This window comes from Malaclemys terrapin, chromosome 11 (assembly GCF_027887155.1).
Source record: "Malaclemys terrapin pileata isolate rMalTer1 chromosome 11, rMalTer1.hap1, whole genome shotgun sequence".
In the NCBI taxonomy this organism is placed as follows: Eukaryota; Metazoa; Chordata; order Testudines; family Emydidae; genus Malaclemys; species Malaclemys terrapin.
The window spans coordinates 58,532,434-58,551,999 of NC_071515.1; the positions used below are offsets into that span (position 1 = coordinate 58,532,434).

At 40.9% G+C, this 19,566-nt stretch overlaps 1 protein-coding gene across 1 annotated transcript in view; it reads left to right on the forward strand.

Annotated features, from left to right (window-relative positions):
• LRP1B (LDL receptor related protein 1B) overlaps nt 1–19,566 on the forward strand; it is a 1,255,163-nt gene that overhangs the window by 133,277 nt on the left and 1,102,320 nt on the right. The window lies entirely within an intron of this gene.

Sequence of the window (19,566 nt, forward strand, 5' to 3'; positions counted from 1 at the left end):
GGAAAACAGTCTGAGGCAGAAGGAGAACTTAACATCTCGGGTCTATGGCTGATACCCTGGAACAATATAGTATTTGGAGTCCAGAGACACACAGGGATGGTGGAAGGTTTTGAGAGAACCCAACTTCCCTGAGATAAATTAAAAACGGATTAGCAGACACAGTTTTGGGGATCCAGACTGAGACCAGGCTGGGTTCCAAAGTTTCTTGGCTTCCTAAAAAACATAAATTGACTCTGCCATTTCCATGTAACTCAAGAGGAAAGCCCATTTAATTTAGCTTGTATTGAAGAGATTAGATGAGATTAAATGCATGGAGACTGTTATTCAGTATATGAATATATGTTCCCCAGCACTCAGATACCAGCTGAAAGGTGCTAAGACTTGTATTTCCAAAATGGCAATACAAAAATAATTCATTGAAATTTGTAGTATTATCTCCATTATCATCACAATATTTATGTCAATATGTTGACCAGGGGTTCTCAAACTTCATTGCACCGTGACTCCCCTTCTGACAACAAAAATTACTACGTTTGCCCAGAAGGGGAAACTGAAGCCTAAGCTTGACCAAGCCCCTATGCCCAAGGTGGGGAGGGGAAAAGCCAAAGCCCCAAGGATTCAGCCCTGAATGGGGGGCCGGTAACCTGAGCCCCGTCACCAAGGGCTGAAGGCCTTGGGCTTTGGTCCCGGATGCTGGGATTCAAGTTTAGGCTTCGGCCCCGCCAAGATTAACGGCAGACCTGGTGACCCCATTAAAATGGGGTCGCAACCCACTTTGGGGTCCCGACCCACAGTTTGAGAACTGCTGATCTTGACCATATGTCCTAATGAAAGATCTTTCTCATGTTTTATTGCCTTTGCAGATTCCTTCCATGGTAAATACATTCATGTAGAACCCAAGCCGTGATCTAGGCTATAGCTCTGATCCCTAACACAATTATACAGTCATGCTATCCTGTCCATACAAATGACCAAAAGCATGGATGGTACAAATGTATAATACAAATACAGTCCCGGTATGTTTGTAGTTTTGTGGGCTCTTTTATCTGAGTGAAAACCCCATACTCTGCCAAAGGCCTGCTTTCAAGGCTTCATTGGTGATATAGCTGTTCTCTTTCCCTCAGCCACTCTTGGCACTCAGCTTCTATGTAACAGCTTCTATAGTAATGGATCAGCCTTTGGCTGATGGAATTAATTTTACATCCTGTTATCAGCAGATGATCTTTTAAAAAAATCAGTTAATGCATCTTCCATGCTATTTTTTTATTTCTTTCGGATATTGCCTTGAGTCCCTTATCAAATCCTCCACTCCCTCCCCTGCAAATTTCCAACCCGTTCTCACTAGCATTTACTCTGCTCTTTTGGTGGCGGTATTGGGAATATTCTATTTCTCTAAGGATACACATTACCTTACACCTCTTATATTTCAAAACAATCTAACTTCTTGGCTTCAGTACTGCAATAGACTATATAGCAAAAATACAACTTTCTCAGGGTTTCCATCCACCTCTATCTTGGACCTTTCACATTTAAAGAATATTCCATGGTTATACATTTTTGATAATTTTTTAAATCAGTGAAGCTTCTGTTAAAAATGTCTCTCAAAATCTTTCTACTTGTCCATTCTGTCTGATCATGGAGATTTGATATATAAACATCATTTTATTCTGAAACTGTACTAATCCCTATTTTATTAATTTCACTGTTTCCTCAATCCTACTTAGGATGACTTTGGTAAAGATCCTCTGGCTGTTATTCAACAGGCTTATCCCTCTAGTATTCTCATGATTATCCCATTCTCTCTTTTGGATGAGAATTAGGATTTATTCTTCCACTACTCTGGAACCTTCTCACCCTTTCAAATATCCCTGGAGATCTTTCATAATTCATTTACTATTACTCCACAGCTTTTGCTGTGAAAGCTCAGGAAAAGCTGCTTAGCAAATGAAGTGAGCTCACTTTAAAAAATGCCACATTCACCAGACTTTTATGTTTGACATATCAGCACCTCATATTACTACATTGGGTCTCCAGTTCTTTCACTTATTCATAGCATCGGTACAACATGTGATGCCATACAAAAAACCCCCCCAGATATAAGCTACCCATCTTTCCGTTTCTTTCTAGCCATTTATTTATTAATTTTCATTTGTAAATAGCCATCTTAGTTATTTGCTCTGAGCCTTTTTAACACCTATCCTCTTAATACTGTCTGAGCATTCACAGTACAATCATCTTATATTAGAAGCAGCTGTGTAACCAAGTACAATATGTGGAGATTTGCTTTCTTTCTACAGTATGGTATCACATCTCCAGAGCAGGACAATGCCTGAAAGCCATTAGCTCCTATTAGAGTACACTCTGAGAATGCATAAACACAGTTCATAATGCATACATTCTATGCCTCACTTTAAGCACAGACTAAACGTGATAAATTACGGCCCTATAACCCATCTCTACCCCTAAACTCACAGGCAATCTCTCTCCCTTTTGGACAGCAGCATCAGAACGGAAGAGGTGGGGAGACTTACCCCAGTCTTCCATTAGAAAGAGAAGTTGTAAGCAGGAGCGGTGCCAGGGTTTTTGCCGCCATAGGCGGCAGCGCTCCTCCTCTGAACATTCAGAGGGCCTGGGGTCTTCGGCGGCGGGGGTCCTTCCGCTCCGCGTCTTCGGGGCACTTCGGCAGCGGGTCCCAGAGTGAGTGACAAACCCGCTGCCGAATTTCTACCGAAGATCTGAAGCGGAAGGACCCCCCGCCGCCAAATTTCCGCCGAGGGTTGGCAAAATGCTGCCCCCCGAATCCTGCCGCCCTAGGCGAGCGCCTACGGTCGCCTAGTGGAAGCGCTGGCCCTGGTTGTAAGTCCACTCATAGTGTGATTCTCCAACAATTTACAGAATTATGGGACTCTGTTTATGTCTGAGCACCACCATTGCAAAGCTGGAGTGAATATCTTCCCACACAAATTCAGAACTATCAGATTCCTAAGAAGATCCATGGAAACACACACAAGGTCGAGGGTTTATCTGAAAATTGAATTCTAGCCAACATCTCTCAAATAGTGAAGAGCCCATATATTAAAAAAGTAAAAAAATGAAAAACACTAAAAAGCCACAGTTAATTCATGTTTCTGGTTCTTCACTAAAATTACTAAATACATTTATCACGAGGCAGACATTTGGTTTAAAAAACGAGCAAATGCTTTTTGCTGTGGTGCTGTTAGATCATTTACAAAAGTCAAAATGGCTGTACATTCTGTTAATGTGTTACTGGAATACAATAACTTTGCACATTTTAGTGCTGGATTATGTGGAGAGCAGCCAATACTTGTAGCATTGATTACAAGGTCCATGCCTAAGTAGTTCTCTTACTGATTTATGACCAACACATTATAATTCAGTGAGTGACAGGATAAGCTACTAGATTTGTTAATTGGACAGTAAACTACATTTTGTTCTTGTTATGGCATTTTTTAATTCAAAAAAGCAGATGACTAAAATTTTATGGAATGATAAAAAAATAAATTAAGTAATGCAATGAACTTAGAAGTTTTGAGTATGGATCTGAGCTATTTCAGCAGAATGGAAGGGTGTACAGTATATTTCTTAATTAGTCTAGCAAAACAATCATAATTAAAGGGCTGTAAACTCAATAGAGAAGTTAGCTAGCCTTATAATAAATACAAATTTAGATGCATAGTAGGTCAGTTAGTATTAAGTAAAAAAAAGTTAATGTAGGGAATTTCATTTTTTAGCGTGGAGACAATATAAATAAATGGTTATGAAAAATACAGCTGACCTTGCAAATTCAAAGGCAGCACAGATTGTAATGTTTTCACAGGTTCACATAGCTTTCCATCTCCTAGCAACTGTATGTCATTTACATATTTTACTACATAGAAAATTTTTAAGTGATTTTCTAAATATTTGTTTCTGAAACTTGTACACCCTTATTATTTCATGGTTCCTGGAACCCAATTGTTTTGATAACTGTGGCTAGTGTTTTTATGGGAAGTTATGAAGTTACATAAAAGAGCTCAATGTGGGATTTAGATATTAAAAATGCTTTTAGTTCTTCTCTGGTCTTCACAAAAAAAGCAATGAGATAAATTCTATACTCATTTACAAGTGTGCAGTCCCCTGATATCAACAGGAGTTGCACTGATGTAAATGGGAGCAGAATTTGGCCTTTGCATTAGTTAACAACTGATCATTAATTATCCTGTATAATTATAGTCACAGAGCTTGGATGCATGTAGAAGGCTCCCATTTAAGTTAACAAGAGCCCTTCAAGTGCAGCGAGGCCATGTTCTTCTTTGACATATTGTAGCATTTCTGTGTTAGTGTTTGTTCATTTAAATGTGTAACAAGCCACTAGGTCATTTGACTCTACAGTTTCATTTGTAACTGGGCAATTTCTGGTGCAGTTTTGTAGTGGGAGGAAGTGCTGAGATTTGGGAAGGTCATTAAGGGAACCTGCCACCTCCTACCAATGCAAAACAGAGCCTAGATCTGAATCCAGGTTGGATGCCACATTAAGGCCTGATCCTACAATTGTCGATGTCAATGCTTAAACTCCCATTGACTTGAATGGTGCAGGATCCGGGCACTAGTAGAGTTGGTAGCCTTGGGAAGGGTTTTGCCCAATATATACACAGCTCCTCTTCACTTTGAATGAAGATGGATACAACAGCAGCAATAGCAGCAACAAAGCTTGTACCAAGATAATATCAACTATAGAATTCCAGGAAAACAGAGTCCTGAGTTCAAGGTCACAAGGCTAAGTCTATCTCTCAGCTAGAGCTGGCCAGAACTCAGAATTTCCTGTTTGTAGAATATTTTGATACTTCAAAATGTGGTTCCAAATCAGAAAAAAAATCCTACAGATTGAAAATTACATAACGTTTTGTCTCAGAAACACTGACACAAGGTGTTTCCAAAATGAAATATGCTCCCCAGGGCTGGCAGCTGCTGAGTGAAATTTTCATGATTCTTATCATTGGCAGATGGCTCACCAGATTGCAGGAGTCAGGCAGCCTGGGGAGCAAGCTGGCCGAGGAGATTGGAAACTTTTGGATTTTGGCTTGGGGCAGTCTGAATGGTGGCGCTCCCATGACTCTGGAAACCCTGGAGTTCCCAGCTCCAGGGCAGTCTGTATGGCAGGCCTGCCCTGCAGCTGTGGACCTGGAAGCCCTGAGGTCCCTAGCCTCAGAGGCCATCTGCATAATGGGCCTGCCCCAAACCCGTGGATCCTGGAAGTCCTAGTGTCCCCAACCGCTCACTAGGTGAGCTGGCAAGAAACCAGGCAGGTTTCCGATGGAACTCTGCACATGGTTCGTTGAACCTGATGTTTCCATGAAACATTTTGAGTTTGATGAATAAGCATTTTCAGACAAAAGAGTTTATCCGAAATTCTGAGCTAGCTGTATTCTCCAAAATCTATTTCAAAATCCTCTGGCCCTCCTGCTGGGTGCATTTTAATCTAGTACTAAACTAGGGTTACCATATTTTGTCCCTCCTAATGGAGGACACTCCCGGGGGCCCCGCCCATGCCCCAGCCCCGCCCCCGCCCCCGCCCCAACTCCGCCCCCTCCCAAAGTCTCCGCCCCCTCCCCTGCTTCCCGCGAACATTTAATTCGCGGGAAGCCTGAAGCAGGTAAGGGGGGGTGGGAGGAGGCGCGGCCCGGCCCGGCCCAGCCCAGCTCAGCCCAGGCTGGCTCCCCCGGCGGCTCCAGCCTGGGTCGGCTCGGGCCCTGGGGTGCCGACCCCGGCCGACCACCCCCGGCGGCCCGGCGCACCCCCCGGCTCCCAGCCCCGCGGGCCCGGCCCCCGGCTCCCCGATCCCGGCCCGGCTCCCAGCCCCGCGGGCCCGGCCCCCCGACCCCAGCCCGGCTCCCCGATCCCGGCCCGACTCCCCGACCCGCGGGCCCAGCCCCCCGACCCGTGGGCCCGGCCCGGCTCCCAGCCCCACGGGCCCGGCCTCCCGGCCCCCAGCCCCCCGATCCCGGCCCGGCTCCCCGACCCGCGGGCCCGGCCCGGCTCCCCGCCCCCGGCCCGGCTCCCCGCCCCGCGGGCCCGGCCCCCCGGCTCCCAGCCCCACGGGCCCGGCTCCCCGACCCGCGGGTCCGGCCCCCCGATCCCAGCCCGGCTCCCCGACCCGCGGGCCCGGCCCCCCGGCTCCCCGCCCCGCGGGCCCCCCGATCCCGGCCCGGCCCCCCGGCTCCCCGCCCCGCGGGCCCGGCCCCCCGATCCCGGCTCCCCGACCCGCGGGCCCGGCCCGGCTCCCAGCCCCACGGGCCCGGCCCCCCGACCCCGGCCCGGCCCCCAGCCCACCGACCCCGGCCCGGCTCCCCGACCCGCGGGCCCGGCTCCCCGACCCGCAGGCCTGGCCCGGCTCCCCGACCCGCGGGCCCGGCTCCCCGACCCCGGCCCGGCTCCCCGACCCGCGGGCCCGGCTCCCCGACCGGCCAGGCACCATGCCCCCGGCCCCGCACAAAGAGGCCCCGGCCGAGCCTCCCGATTTTCCCGGACATGCCCGGCTTTTGGGGATTTCCCCCCGGACGGGGATTTGAGCCCCCAAAAGCCGGACATGTCCGGGAAAATCCGGACGTATGGTAACCCTAACTAAACACAGGAAGCCACTCTGTCTTAGATGTGCCTCTCAAAGTCACTCCCTCAGCCCAATGTCTAATTAGAACCAAGCTGCTACATATCAAAATAATCGATGCTTCTAAAATGATAGTCTTAACAGTGTTCTTATGAACATGTAAAATGTATCATGCCCAAGTATCTGTTAGCAGATTGGTTGTAGTTGCCAAGGCTGTTTAGACCCTGTTAGAGATTTTATTTCAATAAAGTTATCAGCTTAATTTCTTTACATCAGCAATATCACATAGCCAGTAATAACATGTTTGTAAAGAGCACTTGTTTTGAAGTTTGTGGTATGACACGGTCCACATGCATGCTTTTCAAAATAAACTAAATTATGAAATCACTTATTGATTTTTCAGGATGCTATAACAGTTATTTACTGTAGAAAAAATATTTAAACTGATCAGTCTCTCTTCAAATGCCATTGCTCAGGGATCTGAAGAATATTGAAATATCTGAGCTTAAATCATCCAAATGCTTGAAACAGCATACAAAATTAGTTTCTTGAGCTATATTTATGTTTTTCTAGCTTGGAGCTAAATCATGTATTATGGTGAATCATTAACTACTGACTTTTATAGCAAATCCTTATGGAGCCCAATTTTAGTTTAGTTGATATTTTTAAAGTATGAAGTTATATAGACTAGAAATGTGCATTAGACAGTAAATTATGTGTTTTTAGCATTTCTACAGATTTAGCCTTTTCTTGGGAGAAAACATAGAGCGTGACCTTTGTTTATAATATGTCCTATTAGGTGTGCTGCATACTATACCTTGATTTTTGTCACCTCCTAACCTTTATGGGAAGTGATTTTTTCATCATCTGGGAGAGATGCACAATTCACTTCCTCATCCACATAAAATCCCAGCTGATTTGCTGTATTGACTGACTTCAGCATACATCTGCAATATCAAGTACTCTCCATTCACTACATGCCATAAGGGGGAAGATCTATCAGTTCAAACTGACTCTTGACAATTTAGAAGAAGATTGGAGGCATTTCTGTTTCACAGTTATAGTTCAATTGAAAAACAAATCAGACCATAAGACTTGAACATAAGTTTTTGTTATAATTTCCTTCTTTAGAAATGTGGTTAATCAAACATTTTTGCAATCAAAGATTTGTTCTAAGATATTCAATCTGTTTTTCCTCATAGTTATGTCTGTGACTCTCTTTTTGGATTTAATAATTTTCTTCTGCATATGGAACCCAAAATTGCATTGGCCCATCTCCATAGTATTTAACCAAATACAAAATCCTGGATTAAGGGACTCAGCTCCTGGGGGGCCCTAAAAGTATATTGACTGACAGAAATACATCTACCTTGCTTTTCATATTCACCTTAAGAATCTATCACTATTACTGTCTTCTCAGATTCATCCTGCCATTGAATAAGTGGGTTTCTGATCATTCTTCTCCAGATGCATGCCTTGCATTTTTACAAATCAGCCATCGTTTTGTTGTTCTACAGGTTTCTAAGCTCTATTGACCATTTTGGATTATTTTTCTCTCCACAAAATCTAATTTGGTATCAACAAATTTCATTATCTTGCTGTTTACTCCTTCTGATGTATCATTGATGAAAATATAAATTAAGACCACATGCTGCAGAACCAGTCACTACTTGATCCTTCACAATTTACCATAACTCATTAATATTCTGTTTAAGGTCTTTCAGGTAGTGCTGATTGAAAAATTGCAATTTCCATCTGAGGAGAAATTCTAGCATTTTGAAATTTGTTTTAATCTCAGATCAACATTGCAAAATCAAACCATTTTGATGATCCCAAATCAAATCACTCAAACTACAACTCCAATGAGGCACTATGGCAGTTCAGGTGGACACTGATTGCTTTCAGGCTGACCCAAAACTAAACATTTTGATTGGTTCAACAAACCAAAATGTTTCAATTCAGATCAGACTCACCTGAAAAGGAAATACCTTGTTTTACTTATTTCAAAAGAAAATAATAAAAAAATTGAAATCAACATTTTTATTTTTATCACATAAAATTTTGATTCTCTGAAAACTTCATTGTCAGTTTAGCAAACATGTTGATGGTAAATTCCTGACCAGTTCTACTTTCAGTCAGTTGGCAGTGCATGTGATTTGTTCCTATCTCAGCCAATTTGAATGAATTTGGAGTTTAAGAGTTCATCAGATACTGTATCAAATGCTTCCCTAGTTCTTGATATATTATGTCTGTCACTTTCACTTTCGCCACTAATTTTGCAATTCTGTCCATTACAGTAATCAAATTTGTCTGGCTAGATATGTTATATATAAACCCCCTATTGCTTGTAGCTCGTGTTCCATTGCCGGCTTAGACTCTGACAATATATGAGATGTATTGTCTTGGTGCTACTTGTAATATGTTATGGTAAACGGATGCCAATTCAACTCTATTGCTTTATGTCTTCCTATAGGACAGTTAATGAATAGACATTAATTGTAATCAGTAGACAAATCTCATGCTAGCTAGGAAGAAAAGGTAGAGGGAAAATAATCTGATGCCAATGCTGATCCTTCCCCTTGTTTTAATCCTTAAGGGGGAAGGGGTGGTGATAAATGTAAAATTCAAATAAAAAAAGAGGGAGATTTGGGCTTAATTTAAAGATAAGCGTGGTCATAAACGTTTGTCTTGCCTCATAAAGGTAAGGCAGGCAATTCATTGTAATATGCAGATATGGCAGCCAGGCTGATAATATTATGCAGTACTGTGAGTAATGATGCTTTAACTAAAAGAGTGTAACACATTTTAGAATTTTTCACTGCATTCCTTTGTTCTGTGTGGCAGAGAAAACAATTAGATTTAAAACACTCTGATTAGAAATAGCACACTAGAATGGGCAACTGCATATCGGCTGTCCGTTTTGCATTCTGCTTAAAGTATTGTGACAGATTTTTATATAAACAGAAGATTTATTCATAGTAGTTGGGTGCCTTTTTTCTAAACTGAAGGAATCCTTTTAATAAAAATGATCAATTTCCCCCTTCTTTTACAGCTTTTGTGTGTGTGTGTGTGTGTATGTGTGTGTGTGTGTGCACGCGCGCGTGCAGGGGAAGCATTACTCTAAGTTTTACGTTCTTCACAAGTCTTTCTGTGTATCACTTAATAGCCTTCTGAGAGAACTGAAGTCTCATTTTGTGCTTCTGTGAATTTAAATCCAGGTCACAGAGATGTTAAATAGCAAATGACACATTTACTGTGCCACCCAGCTGCCTTGTATAATGGAGCAGGAATGCTTTCTGAACAGTGACAGCATGCCAATATTAAGTTATATACAAGTAGTTTTGTTTTGCAGGCTAATGCAGGATTCTGCTCACATTTAATAGCTACTTAGTCCTATTGCTAACTCACCCCCTGAAGAGTATAATATCTATAAAATATATCTCTTTCCTCACTGGAGAATTCTTAAAATGTTCATTCCCGATTGTGAAAATGTTAAAGATGTTCAAGGAGTTATCATTGTGGTTACTATACCAAAGCAAAGACTTCCGCTCCCAGGTGATCAGCAATCATGTGATATCACCAGCAGGCTGTATCAACTCTAGTGAGCTTGGAATTTTCTTTCAGTTAATGTATCCTTAAAGCTAAATTTCCTGAAAGTTTGTTCAGTTCTTCACAATAACTTTTATATTGCTCTTTGGTAAATCAGAACCACTTATCTTCCTCCTCAGCATTGTGGCTGGTCAGACTTTGGAGCGTTAGCCAAACCATACAAGAAAGAATATATCTGGCCATCTGGTTTCTCTACAGTAGCCTTCTATCAGGCAGATGGAGAAAGTATTCCATCATATCTGTAGATTAGGATTTTAGAGCCGGGTGTGTATTACTACCCTAAATATCCATTCCCTAATAATATCTGAAAAAGCCAGTCCAAACAGCAGCTGATACGATCTACAAACAAGTAAATGGAAACAGAAACATTTGTTTTTATCATTATCTTTGCCTTATAATGGCTTATACCTTCTGAGCAGACAAATTTACTCTGCGTCTTCCACACAGTGGAGACTTCTATATACATTAGATGTTTTTTCATGTTTTTTTTTTTTAATTAATATTTTTAAATGGTATGCTTAACTTTGCTGAGCACTTCCTGTGAGGGTTATGTTTTTTTCCCCCTTTAGCTCTGTACATGGACCTTTTCACTCGCTGTTGTTTATATTGTGATTGTACTGTGGGTTTTCTGGCTGCTATCTTGGCCACACCTAGAGATTGAAGTGGGGAATGCCAGGGCTAAAAGCATGAGTCTACAGTTTGAGCTATGAAGCCAGGTGCTCCAACTGAGAGCTATGACTGATGCACATCCTCTGGGGATCAATTACATAAAGGGATATATATCAGACACTGACTAGTGGGTTTCGTACTTCCTCTGGATAGAGGTAACTCATCCTGAGCATCTGAGGCCTACAGCAGTTCAAAACCTATGCAAGCCTTATGTGATGACCAAGATCTAAAAAGCCATGCAGTTGGAGCCTGTAACAGACCTATACTTCCGGGCCAGATCTGCAAAGAAATTTAGGTACCTAACTGCCACTTTAGACACCAAAGTCCAAAATTTAGATCCTCCAAACCCCTGCTCAGCTGGTGCCTAGCCCTATAGACACCTAAAGTCCTGTACATGACTAAATTTCTGCTGGTGGACATAAACAAAGCCACTGAAGTTCTGATGTTACCAAGCTCACACCTAAGCCCCAGTGGGAACTTCCATTACCTGCCAGCCTCAGCTGCATGGCCCAATATGGTAGGTTTTCTCAGAGACTGTGCACTAACATGACTCAGGAGGAGGGTTATGATGGTATTTCTCCCTGTCCTAAGAGCCTAGTAGTTACCACACTCACCTATGATGTAGGAGGCTGTAGCTCAAATCCATTGTCTGCCTGATTCAGAGCAGGGACTTGAACCCAGGCTTCCCATAGCCAGAAAGAGTGTGAGACTGACTCTACAGTCTAATGATTAGCACATTCTCCTGTGAAATCCAGGTTCCAGCCTTGCTCTAAAGAATATTTAAATATTTCATGCAAAGTTGAACAGCTTCATTCCAAAATACCATATATCCTAGTGGGTAGGGCACTCACTTGGAAGGTAGAGAACATGGGGTCAAGTCCCTGGTCCACAAAAGAAAAAAAGACAGTGGATTTGAATCCAGGTCTCCCACACCCTTGCTGAGTGTATTAATCACCAGGATTTGGGGTATAAGGGAGGCACCTCCTCCTAATTTGTTTGCAAAAAAGGGCTGACCTAGCTTTGGAACCTAACTCCAGGAGAGAGTTCACAGCTGAGATCCCTGACTGGAGATAAGTTTCTCTATCCAACCTGGATTTAGGTGTCTAATTTTCTTTCAATTACCTTTCTTGGGATTTCCTGCTGACTAGCTTAGACAGCTCCCTGCTCAGCTTGCTGGCTTCTGGGAATGCCATTCTAGCTATCCCCATGAATTGTATAGGGAGCCTGGGCACTTAATTCAGCATGCCTAGGTGCCTAAAGTTAGGCAATGCAATGTTGAGCCTAAATAGCCTTTGAGGATCTAGCTCCCTGTTGATAGGCTAGAGTGGGACATAAGACACAATGACCCTATTACATAAGTAACATAGTAGGTTACATAAGTAAGCAGCATCTGGACTCAGATTTCATCTTCTATTATTGTTGTTTTATAGTGCCCACGTGTGTGCTGGGCACTTCACCGAAGAGACATGAAAGGTAGGTGTCTACTCTGAAAAGCGTACCTCTAAAGGGCCAGTCCTACAAAAACTTACATATATGCTTAATTGTATGCACATGGAAAGTTCCATTATTTCAATAGGACTTCTCAGGTGAGTGAAGTTGAACACATGCATAAGTGATTGCAGCCTATTGACAGACAAGTGAAGATATAACACAAACCCATATGTTAACACATTCCACGTTCACACAGTTATGCAGATGAGAGAGATGATTTTGGCAGCAACAATATATATGGACTAGATGCGGGGCCAAACCGTGTTGAAGTACTAGCTGAACTCAAGGAGTTTCAGAGATTCCTTCTCCCCAGATAAATCGATGTGAGCTACAGTCATCCTTGGCTCCGTTGCTTTTCTCTCTCCCCAATAACTGAGGTCTTTTAAGCTGAAGAGCTTTACTTGTCTTCTTGTAGCCTCATTGGTATCAAAACTTTCCCCAGATAACCTGTTCTAGCTATTCCCCAATCCCTCAGTCTAAACCATCAACCCTTCTAGCCTGGGCTCCTCTTGTCTTAAACCTATGGGCCACCAATCCCTTCCATGGCCTCCCCCGATACCGCCTATTTTCCCTAGCTTCCATAGCACCCACTTGCTCTCAAATCTGTGGTGAACTCATGTACTCTGGTGATGGTTGCCAGTGCTTGTAATACAATAAAAATAAATGTGCTGAACATAAAAAAAAAAAAAAAACAGGCATGTTCTGCCATCTATTGATCACATTATGACATCCTGTATAATTCAATACACACTTGTAATCAGCAAAAAAAAAAGCAACTACAACCTAGTGTGTTTAATTAATAAATTGGTTCTTTTCTACGTCATTCACATCTGTTGTTTCTAATCAACATTTTCTTTTTAATAAAGATATTTTAAAATATCAAGACTTAGGCCCTACATTATTGGAAAAATTTCATAAAGTTGATTTATAGTTTCACTAAAAAATAAAAATATATTGTAGGAAGGAAATAGGGACATAATTTGACAGCATTTAAGGATCAAAGCAAGACAAAACTGCCTATTAATTGCTCATGTTAAGCATCCTATTATTGTCTATGAGATGCACACACTTGATTTCTGACTTGAAGGAGGTGACTAAGGATCACGCATTAGCCTATTTTTCATTAGCTGGGATTCAGATAATTTAATTCATTGCTGCAGCCTCTGCCCTTCCCCTCCCTCAAAAATGTGCCCAGCTACCCTTTAAACTAGTATTAATAGTGTTTGCTTTTATTTGGTGCCTTTGGAAATGTTCTGTAATCTGACAAATACTTAGGCAAAGAAACTCCATCTGAATTGCTGAAAGGTTAGTCCTATCCTTAGCATCAATCCAATTCATACAAAACTGTCAGGCTGGAAATAGGATGAAGTTTAACAAAAACATTGAGAATCAGAGCTAGAATTTAAATATAATGTTCTAGCTGTTCATAGGATGGAAAATAAGCTGATATTTAAATGAGTTCAGTAATAATCAGGTTGGAAATAACATGAACAGAAGGGGTTCATAAGATAGAATTATTCAGAATAATTTAAATTAGTTTGTTAAATACGATAATGTGACTCCTGTGGAAGGTTAGCCAGCCAGCCATGTTCTCTCTCTTTCATGGATGCAGAGTCAGGGATCACTGCTTGGTTCTTCATATTTGGAACTGCCTCTCCCCCTGTATCCCTGTGGTATATGGCAATAATCAAAGGAAACAATTGGTGGAAACATGTCTCCAGAAACATAACAGCTAAAAGACATAACTGTTTCAAATGCCAGGCTCCAACCAAGGAAGCTTAAGAATCTCTCAACCAAAACCCTTGCCCACCAAAAGATGTGATGCCTCTCTCCTTTCTCTCCCGGTCACTACTGATGCATCAATGTTTCCCTTATAACAACATTACCTAGCTTGCTTCTCTGCTACCTGGCACTTTCAATTTGGCAGAGCTGAGCAACGGTAGCCCTACCAGTGTCTATTTGCCACTGGCTACTGTTGCTGCATCTCTCTCCCTTGTAGCTGGTAAGTAGCCATATTATGTTTTCCTTTTCTCTGATGACTATATGGCCATGTCATCCCCCTCACCTAGCAGAATTTACTAACCTGGTGAATCTTCCTTGAGCTGGAAGAGCAGTTTGTGTGAGATATTCAAAGGGCAAAATGGTACAGAAGAATCTGAATGAACTAAATAAAGATTGTGACCTGTTCACAATCCTTTCCACTGTTGCATTCCATTCCCTAAAGTTCAAATTCTGCCTTGAATTGTTATGCTGATTTCAATCAGGAATAGTTTCATTGACTTACTGAGGCCTCAAGATTTAGCCCTAAATAGGGATTTTATTTAAAAACACATCTTAGTACAGATGTATCTGAGAGAATCAGCTTAAGCCAAGTATCATGCATACAAGTGTTTTGCAAATTTTCCTAATGAATCTTGGACCCAGTTCCTCTGCTATCTCAGCAAAAAGTTTCCTAATTTAGATTTTCTATTGTGCCAAATTGTGTGTTGTTGCAGGGCTATGAACTCCTGGAACAACTAAAGATTAGATTAAGACAACTAAACTCATTTTATCTATGACCAAAAGCACCTTTGAACCCAATGAAATACATAATTCCAGCATTTCACTTTGATCCAAAAAAGTCCAGAATGTATGTAATTACAGTGAAGGTGGCATTATGATTTATTATGGCAAAACTTCACACTTTTCTACAGCTCAAGTAAGGTCAGCTACAAAGCAACTATGTTGCAGAAAACCAAGAGAGACACCTACAGTGTAAGTGCCGGGAATGTCCATTTTAATTTTCAGTTTCCCTGTTTTTGTGGCTTTCAGGCAGACCATAACATTTTACTTGTATTTAAAAACTTGAATGTAACATTCTTGAAAGGACCCAAGTTATTATCACTAGAAAATTAAGTTTCTTCATTGAACCGGTACAACAGAGAGAATGACAGTCCTTTACAAATGCAGCTGGTGGAATACTTCAAAAATGATTTGTGAACATTTGTTCTGGTAAAAAAACATGAATTGGTTTGATTGTATTCACAATCGTTTGTATTCATACTCCATTAACATTTGTATGAATTATTTGTTTTGCTCACAAGAAAATTTGTGTAGTGCAAAGCTCTTATTTTACTTATGAGAAAGTGTTTGCCCCAGAAGTGTCATGATCATTTTGACATCCCTTCACATTTTATTAAAAATGTCACTCATCCAATCAGGAAGCAGAAACAATGCATTGTGTCTTAACTGACCAATCAGACCTTATACATAAATAATAAGTGACAAACAGACCAGGCTAGTCAAAGCAAATATTTTGCAAACATTTCATAGGCTTATACGCTTTTGCATACAGATTCATTCATAATTAATATATGTGTAAAAATCAGCTTATCGGAGATATTTTATGGGAACAAAGAGTTCTGCTCATTAAATAAATGATTCACTAGGAACAGTTTGCCCAGTTCTAATTGTAGATGTGCCTTAACCTTGACCCAAAGGGAGTGCCCTTGGGAATGAAAGTAGTTCTTTGTTCATGTTAATTTATATAATCTTTATACAAAGTGGTTTCTTTACAATTAGAAGAATGGAACAAAGTATCTGATCCAAAGCCCACTGAAGTCAAGGGAAGTCTTTTTCATTGACCACAGTGATCCTTGGATCAGGCTGTAAATATTTATTTATCTCAGTACAGTACATGTGTTTTCTATGGGTGTTTTCTCAGATACCATCATGCAGAATGCCTTAAAATGGCTAACTAAATAATAAATATAATTATTACTAGTTGGAAGTTTAAAATTACTGCCCAGTAGTTCTAGATTTTTCTAAGAAATTGCCAATGTAGTACTACAAAACTCCATGTTGGCATTCTGGTGACCAATCACTCAAGCTCTGCTTGAGTTGTTGTTATGTTATTGGTATTCTCAGAAGAACTATAACAATGTGTTACATGAATACTGATCTGATAACCTCTATTTCATATAGTGTGCATTTTAATATGTTTTCACCTTCTTTGTCTGCACACTTACGGCCTGCAATCTTACATTCATCCTCTTTTCCCATTTTAACTGAAGCCTTCTGTACAAACAGACTTGCCCCAGGTCAGTTAAACCAGTGCAAATACCTGAGTAGACACTTTTATTTAAATTTGTATGGCATATTTTAGTTTACCTTAAACCTCTTCCTAATCAATTTAACCAAACCCAAAATAAACTTAGAGTATCCAGTGTTTAGCATTTTTTAAAACTTAGTCTTTTGTCTACACTAGCACTTTTGTCAGCAAAATTGTTGTCAGTCAGGGATGTGAAAACAACACTCTCCTGCTGACATAGCTATTGCTGCTCATTGGGGGTGGTTTAATTATGCCAGCGGGAGAGCTTTCTCCCGTCGGCATAGAGCGGTTACACGGGAGACCTTACAGCTGTGCCACTGCAAGGTCTGTAGTGTAGACATAGCCTAAACAATTTTAAAATTACAGTATAAGTTAAATCATGACTATGTCTTGGGCAAGCCCTTATTCCATATCCTCATCTGGGTCTCCTTCTCTCCCATATATCCTGGGTCTTTTTCTCTCCCATATATCCATCTTTCTTTTCATTTTTTGAGGCGATGTAGACTATGTGACATTTCCTGGACAGTTGAAGAACTGGCATCTTTTGAGTTATTTTCTGGGTAGATGGAAATGATTATTGGGTTTATGCTAAAAATAGTAGTCATAACACTCTATGCTCCTATTTAAGTCAACAGCAAAGAAACTTCTGAAATTTTCAAATACCAAAAAGAAAAAAAGAGAGTGATTTTTGGCATAATGTGCTAAATTTTGCTCTCATTATGACAGATGAGTGTAACTCAATTGATTTCAGTGACAGTCACACCTGGGTAGCTAAGCAGAATTTGGCCTACTAACTATGGGATCCCAACAGTATAATCTATAAGAGGAGGACTTTTTAGAGAGTGCAACTGTATGGACCAACTTTTCTTCCCTAGGATGTTGTCACACAACTACAATTAAAGTCAGTAGGAACTATGCACGGGTATTAGAGGGAAGAATTTGGCCTTCCACTAGTTTATTTTACAGCTGAATCTAAAACATAATAAAAATGGAACTGGAAATTACACTGACATCAGATGCAAATTAATTATGTTAAATCCAGCCAATTACCAGTTAAACTGTAAAATAAATTAGCTTTTGGCTGAATCTTGCCTTCAGCTGGGGTGCATAGTGATATATAGTAAGAGTGCTTTCTACCTGAAACTAACTAAGCACAGTGCCTGCTGCCTGCCCAAAAGGGATGCTTCCATTTTGCTCAACAAGCAGAGCTACTGCTTATTGCTCAGGGAAAACAAGGGAGTAGGGATTCAGGTTGAATCTCAGTAATGTGCAGAATGAGCACAAAAGTGGGATGGGAGGTACTGAGAATTGGCTGTATGGTCTAGTCTGTTGCCTCAAGTTGGTACCCAGAGATAACATAAAAATATCAGACCTGATCAGGGAAGTTCAGCTGCATAATGGGTCTTTTAAAGGGTATTCATTTACACCACTCTGTATTTTCACCTGATATTTCAGTGTCTATCTATCTCAAATATTTAGGTCCAATAATAATAAGGATTTGAAGCTTGTGAGTAGGGCTAGAAAAACTCAATGAAACATAAAGGTTTAGTTCTTTGGTAATGATCTCAGCATTTGCTTGCTCCCTCTCTATTTCTTCAAACAAAAGAGATAAGGGATAAGATTGAGGAATCCATTTTCAAACATGTCTGAAAATTAAAAACTACTGTCTAATCCAAAAGAAAATTTTAGGTGAAGATGGAATCTGGGTGGAAGTCCTGTGTGCTCATATGTGAGTCCTGAATGGCCAGGTGGATTTTACTGGTGCTTGCTGGCAGACACTTCTTATATTTTAAACAGAGCCCAAACTCCTCTCAGATTTGATGAATAATTCAAAGAGAATGAAAGAGGAAACCATGACACAGCTCATAGGAGCAAAAGGCTGGAGGCAGATATACAAAAGATCCAACAAAAGAGGAGATAATGGTATTTTCCTACTTCTAGCTAGTTGCCAAGATGTGAATGCTGATTGGGATACAGGGAGCCTAACACTATTATCACCTACACTTACAAGCAACTCCATTAAAGTCAGTGGAGTTTCAATGGTACAAAATTGGTGTAAGTGAGAGGAGAATAAGACCTAATGTATCTAGTAAGGAAGAAAAAAATGAAGACAGTAAGTATCAGAGTAAAAAAAACCCACTATGTTAGAAAGAGATAAGTTATTATTTTTCTTACATAAACAATAACTACTGTGCAAATATCATAGGCTACTAAGTAGTAAAAAGACAACAGTTCAGGAGATAAGAACAGATAAATTCACTACAGAATAAGAGAATTATGGATAAGAAATAGGAATCAGCATGGATAATTTGGGAAAAGAGTAGAAAAATCATCAGGGAAGAATAAACATGGTACATTTGGTAATCAGAGAGTATGTGGTTTGGTTACTGTAAGTTTAAAATAATGAGCAAGAGTTTTCAAGACTAGCACTATACAAGTACAGTAGAATCTAAGGGTTACAAATACCTCAGGAATGGAGATTGTTTGTAATTCTGAAATGTTTGTAACTCTGAAAAAAAACATTGGGGTTGTTCTTTCAAAAGTTTACAACTGAACATTGATTCAATACAGATTTGAAACTTTACTATGCAGAAGAAAAATGCTACTTTCCCCTTTTTTTTGGTAGTTTACATTTAACGCAATGCTGTATTGTGTTTGCTTTTTGGGGGGAGGGAGGTTGACTGATCACTTTGTAAATCTGGTGTTCATAACTCTGTTCTACTTGTTCTACTGTACAAGACCATCAGCTGCATATGTTTGGAATAGATTAATAGCCATTTCTCATTTGCTAATCAGTCCTAAAGCCTTTGGGTCTGTTTGTGATACCTCTACTTAGTCTACTACCTACCAACCTGAAGCAAATACTCACCAGCAACCACATACCACAGAACAAAAACACTAACCCAGGAACCTATCCTTGCAACAAAGCCCGATGCCAACTCTGTCCACATATCTATTCAAGTGACACCATCATAGGACTTAATCAGATCAGCCACGCCATCAGGGGCTCATTCATCTGCACATCTACTGATGTGATATATGCCATCATGTGCCAGCAATGCCCCTCTGCAATGTATATTGGCCAAACCAGACAGTCTCTATG